The following is a 6,419-nucleotide window of genomic DNA, read 5'->3' on the forward strand; positions in this document are numbered from 1 at the left end:
GGTGGAGTACAACGAGAGGGACCACATCCTCCAAGACCTCATTTGCCTCGCCGACGGCACCAACTTTACATATAAGGTTCGAGCTCACCGCCGCGCCCCCACTGCACCTCTTGGCCCCAGAATCGCGGCAGGGCCCCGAATGGCGGCCGAAGCGGCTCGTAATGATGCTGCCCATAGCATCGTCGTCCTTTGGCCGCTGGAGGAGGAAGAGAACAGCAGCTCCGGCCTTGAAACCGCCAGTCAGTACAATCTGCAACGATGCCTGGCTACTTTGCCTCCTCATCTACGAGGAGTTGCTAAAATGTTGTGCATGTGATGTATATAACAGGTGGTACAAGTATTTAAAAGGTATTTCAAGCCAGGCGAAAATTACCAGAGGATTGCAGCTTTAAATCTATTAAATATTCCACCAGTATTGTTCACTCTTGTTTTTCCAGCACAGGTTAATACTCAGAAGGGTTTATATTGTTCAATATTTCGAAATTTACAAGCAACAACAACGAAAACTCGGCTTCACCAATAGACATACGCTCTATTCTGGCTTCGCCGCACAGCATGCGCTCCGCACAGCACGCGCCTTGAGGCTGCTTATACAGGAAAGGTGCTCTCTCTCTCTATTGTGACAGCAGGTTTTTTGTGGTGCTTCAATTTGTGAAATCCTAATTTATTTTGTTCTTTTGAAATGTATTCTAAATTTTTTGCACTGAATTGTTTGTAATATTACTAAACTATCCCTTCGCCTACCAAGGAATTTGGAAAGCGTCATTGCCTAGACGCTCTTAAACTATTTGGGGTGTAAGCATAAAGCAGCCAAGCCACCGGGGAAAAACACTTTAGCCCTTCTGGTAAACTTCATGCTACTTTCACTTCATAATTTTTTTTATGCAAAGAGTGGGCTCCTGTCTTTTTTTTGCAGTATCACCGCAGAAAAGTTAAGACAAAAAAACACAGCTTGTGTTTTTATGAACAGAAATTGCATATGCATTGTTCATTTTGCATATTAAAGGCCTGTGCAAAGCAGGGGGGCCTGTTGTGTAAGGGCCATACCTGATAGTCGACTTTTTCATTCATAATAATTGTAAATCAAAATTTGAAACTCTGTAGAGGTGTCGACTTTTTGGTAATTGTCTACGAAACTTTTAGGATGTCACAGCAAGTTTACTTTAAGTATACATGCTTTTGCACGGCGATATTTACAGGTAATGTTGCGGAAACACCCACAGGGCTTTTCGCTGCGATGCATCCCACCTCGCTCGAAGAGGAGGCGTCATGTTCGAATGCCAAAAAAAATTCCCTGCATTTCCCCGAGGGGAAGAATGTGAAAGTGCGAATGCAGGAGTTGAATTTGTGCGGTTCGGTAATGTTCGCGAAAGAGAGATCACACACACACACACAACTATAAAGAAAAAAAGATGCATTTATTCACAGACACCTATTTGTGTTGTCGTTGTACTTGATTTCTAGAGCGGATCTCAGCTTTGAAATTTCGCGTCAGTACTCGTGCATTAGCCCTTCTCCCGTCCGATTCCTGGCCAATCTCCCACGTGGGTATGTGCCATGCACAGACACCTATTTGTGTTGTCGTTGTACTTGATTGCTAGAGCGGATCTCAGCTTTGCAATTTCGTGTCAGTACTCCTTTAAGCGGGTGCATTAGCCCTTCTCACTCCCGGTACCTGGCCAATCCCCCACGTGGGTATGTGCCATGTCAGCGGCCAGGCAGCGCGCGCCCATCTCCCCCCGTTGCCAAGGAAGACGAGGAGATTCCTGGCCAATCCCCCACGTGGGTATGTGCCATGTCAGCGGCCAGGCAGCGCGCACCCATCTCCCCCCGTTGCCAAGGAAGACGAGGAGCGCGCGCACCCGCTGCTGTTGGTATGTGGACGGCGGCGGAATGCGGACGGCGGCGGACGCTTCAGGCTGGCTTAAGAAGTGCATTCGCACTTAGAACGACCAGCCTGATCAGCCTCAAGCAACACCGTCCGTCAGCTCGGAAAGCTCTTGAAGTGCCCATCAAGCCACTACCTCAAGAAGCACGCCAAGGCCTCGTAAGTTGTATGTGTACATCACACGAAAACTGCCTCGTTGCTAGCATGGCACAATTTAGGCACAATCTTTCCTTCTGTAGTTTTAGCCAGAGTGAACTTCAGTTCGTTATGACAAAGTGTTTTGTTGAAAGCGGGAAGACCCTTCCAGCTCTGCATTTGGAATTGTAAAAGGCTTTTCATAAAGCAGGGATTTTTTTTTCTACGTATCGAGTGTTCATGCACTCCTCTAATCAAGTGCGATGCTTGTTTAGCTACTACCCAGAACAAGCATGCCTTGGACCCATGATCTGTAACAAAGAATCCTGGCAGTGGGTAAATGTAATTGTTGTCAATGAAAATGCTTTGTTCGCAGGGAAGAAAGGCCTCGAGGTAGACCACAAATTCCTGCTGAAACAGATGAAACACGAGGCTGAGATGCAGCGACGAGAGCACGCGATCGAATTTCGTCGGCTGGCACTTGAAGAGAGCCGGCTGGAATGGGACAAGCAGCACACGCTCTTGGAACAGCAGGTGAGAGACGAAGAGCGGAGGTGGCAGCTGGAACGCGAGGAAGAAGAGAGAAGAGCCCGTGCTGAAGAGCGTCGGACTTACGCTGCCCAGCAGCAGGCCGTCTTAAGCATCCTGGAGGGCATTCTCTCCCGATTGAATCAGTAAAAGGTAGAAAGAGCAAAGTCCTTTTTATTTACACGCACTTGCACGCAGAGTCATTTTTATTTAAACACACAGCCGAGCTGCATAAAAAAAAGGATTCAATCCTCATTGAACAGACAGGGGCTTGAGGTAATCTCGCAGGCAAGGGGGACTCAAGTTAAAATATGAGCACACGTGCCTACCATATATGCAGGTGTGGCAGTTGGACAGGGTAGTGGCAACTTTGTACATGTGGGCCACTTGCTGCAAGAGCAATTTTTGGTTTTTCTTGAAGTCCAAGAAGGCAAATTCTGCCACGACTTTGCCAAATCCCCATTCAACACACTGACGCACACAGCTCATCTTGGCAATAAACGGCTCCTGCACAGGCGTGATGTTGCAACCCCAATAGGGCTTCATTAGAAGAGGTCGCAGAGGATAAGCAGGGTCGCCGTAAATGACGAAGTCCTGGTCCTGGCCGCTAGCCGCCTCCTCCAGCTTTGCGTACATTCCACTCTCGCGAAGGATTCCTGCACAAAAGAGCAGCAGCAGCGCAAACGCAAACTATAAACAATCCCCAGTCATCCAAATTGTCGGCAACATTTAAACATGGCTCCAGAAGTATTTGTAACTGCAATGAAAAATCAGACGCACCAGACATTCCACATTCTGAGCACCAAAAGTACCAAGGCTGACTCACTTGCATCATGGTAGCTTCCTGGGTAGTGTCCATCAAGCTGGCACACAGTACCATTTGGGCACATCAACGGCTGGTATTTAACCATTTGCATTCTTTTGTGCCCCGAAAAATACAGTTGCTGGTTTCTCTTGGGTCGGCAAATTGGACGTGTCGTCCCATCAACGAACGCCCAGCAGTTGGTCAGATGAGCGCCCTTGTCTTGTACTGCCTGCGAAAAGTAGAAACAAATGACACAATATTTATACACGCAGCTCAGGTTCAGGTCTTCAGAACACAGAAACTGTGTTTTTGTAAAGTGTTTTTGTTTGTTTTTGTGTTTTGGGAGTGTTTTTGTGTTTTGGGAGTGTGGCTTGTATTGATATGGACTGCCAAATGTTGCTGAGTACGGAAACATGCCCTGGTTACAATACCGCATGCAAGGATGTCAAATATTGTTTACATTTAGGTTTTTGTCGTAATCTCCTGCGTTGACGAATATCACCCTGGCAATAATGGCGACTTCTTTGACTGCTGTCTTTGTGTTGACAAATACAACAGCGACAATCAATGCTTAAAAATCTGCACTTGGTCCAATCTGCTGCACCAATGGAAATGACAATGACGTTTGTGCCTACAGCGAGCTACAGTGCGATCTCCGCCAACACACGGTAAACATGCTCTGTAACAATCGCACAGTGGTCACTGCAAAGACAAATTAACAGCCAACAAGATATTTTAGGACTGGGTTGTGAGAAAAACAATTCACACTCAAGCAACAATAGCTAGTGACGAAAGATGAGTGGGGTACAATGTAAAATTAGCATTATGAAGTAAAGTTTCAGCCAAATACAATGGAGCAGTGAAATACGGCATGATTGGCCTCATTACAGTCATGAGATAGTTATAAGCAATGGAGGCACTGCTACGTGAATATTGGAATATTTCTCTGTCATGTGCCCACCCAGCAGGCTTAAGGCAAGTTTTGAAGTCAACCGAATATGGCATGCACATGTATTGTAAGTGTAAGCTAGCAGCTGTAAAAGTACAGGACTGATAGCTGAAACAACTGGACTAGCTCACACACATGGGCAGCCGTTCAGTACATGCCACAGAGTAAGCACTCCAAACACTTAGTATTTGGGTGAATTGTTGAGCACTGCCTTTCCTATACCGAATGTTTGACCTGGCATTTACAACTGCAATAAAAAAAATACACTGGCCGCTTTTGGGCACGCACAAAAAGCACCACCTCAAGCTACTCAACATTAAAAAAAGGTAACGAGGGGAAGCGGCATAAATTACAGCCAGGAAAAAATCACTATCAAGTCAGGCGAAAATTACTCGCCAAATTACAAAAAAATTGAAACTTACTAGAGAATTGCAGCCTTTAATTCAATGAAAAAATTCGCTAGTAATGTTCACTTTGTTTTTCCAGCAGTGGTTAATACTCAGGAGGGTTTAAATTGTTAAATATTCCAAAATTTAGAAGCAACAACAACCAAAAATCGGCTCCGCCAGTAGACATGCCCTCTATTTTGGCTTCGCCGCTTAGCCCTCGCTTCGTGTTTTGACTTTCCGCATCCTCTGCTGCGAGAGAAATAAGGGGGACATATTTGCTTGGGTCCCAAGTTCCTCAAAACATATAAATACTGCGAAGTGAATCAACATTAAATACGCAGTCGTTGCTTTCATTTTTTTTGCACCACATGAAAGGTCTAGGAGATTGGTAGCGATGGACTTTTGTCAGCCCAGGCACCTCTCTTTGAGCATTGTGGCTATGTTGGATAACACCGTTAGCGCCAGTAGTACTCAGTGCTTCATGCTTAAGCTGAAAGTAAGAACTGTGCTTCAACACCAGCGAGGAAAGGGCGCAGAGGCGACTTACCCTTAAGAAGGTCGGCAGCGAAGCAGGCGAAATACAGTGATGGTAGTTCAGGTCTTTGAGCAGGTGCCCAAACAACGTGATGACGTGGTTCATGACCATGGAGGAACAGCTAGACATGACGGAGGTGTGGCGGCCATACAGTTGCTCCAGGTCGCCCCAGCGCTTGGGGTACGCAAGCCGTCTGAGCGTGAGGCACAGCGCTTCTCGGCCGGGTATTGTGACATTTTGTGCAGTCACGATTTCTCCGGCAGCATCAGGGTCCAAGTACAGGTACAGGGTACAGGTGGTCCAAGTCCTATTTCGAAAATCTAAACGGCTGCTTGAAGAACGTGCTTTCGGTATTTTCGATATCGAGAAGGCCATGGTGGGGCCGACAGCGAAAAAGTTCCAGCTCTCGGTTGCGTCTCATCTCGTACTCGAGGTCATCCAGCCAGATGTTCCCCTTCAGGAGTCGGCTTTTGCAGCCGTAAGAAGTAGCCCGTCGATCTCCTTCCACGTCAACAGTGGCAGCAGTCGACGGTTTGACAGTATTCACACCAGAGGAGGCATTGTTTTAGGATTGCGGGACTTCTGCTACACACACGCACAAAAACGCGCGAAGCCGCCGGATTGGGCTCGACTTGACTTGCCCTTTTTAAGTGCGAATGCACTTTATAAGCGACCCCAAACCATCCACCGCCGGCGTCGGCGGCGGCGGCGGCGTCGGCGGCGGCGGCGTCCGCAGTGCTCCTCTATATTTAAAAAAGAAACAGCATCCGGCGCCAGGTTTCGATCCGAGGACTTTGCGGCCGCAGCGCGACGCTCTACCGACCAAGCCACGGACGCGACGCTGATATCAGTGTTAGTGACGCGCCTTATATCTTTAACGCATTCAAACTACGTCGTCAGCGGCGTGTGTTGGCGACTCAGCGGCGTTATAGCGGCTTGATAACTGCGTGGTGTACACGTGATACTACAAACCCGATGGAAGAGATGGAAGAGAAGGCGGCGAGGCGGTGGGCTGCGGGGGCCGAGCGCAAGTGCCGCAAGCGGGCCGACAACCGTGCATTCGCACTTTCACATTCTCCCCCTCGGGGAAATGCGGGGGAATTTTTTTGCTGTTTAAAACAGAAGCAGTTTTTTTTTTACTTTTGCTAGATGGCGCTGTTAAACATGCTGAAACGGTACAGCTTTCTTTT

General features: G+C 47.6%; 1 pseudogene; it reads right to left on the minus strand.

The window, feature by feature from the left end:
* Positions 1 to 3,309: 3,309 nt before the first annotated feature.
* LOC144149444 (uncharacterized) lies at positions 3,310 to 5,650 on the minus strand (annotated as a pseudogene).
* Between the last annotated feature and the right edge of the window lie 769 nt (positions 5,651 to 6,419).

Source organism: Haemaphysalis longicornis, unplaced genomic scaffold (genome assembly GCF_048455015.1).
Source record: "Haemaphysalis longicornis isolate Haplotype H1 unplaced genomic scaffold, Haemaphysalis longicornis Haplotype H1 scaffold_8, whole genome shotgun sequence".
NCBI classification, from domain to species: domain Eukaryota; kingdom Metazoa; phylum Arthropoda; class Arachnida; order Ixodida; family Ixodidae; genus Haemaphysalis; species Haemaphysalis longicornis.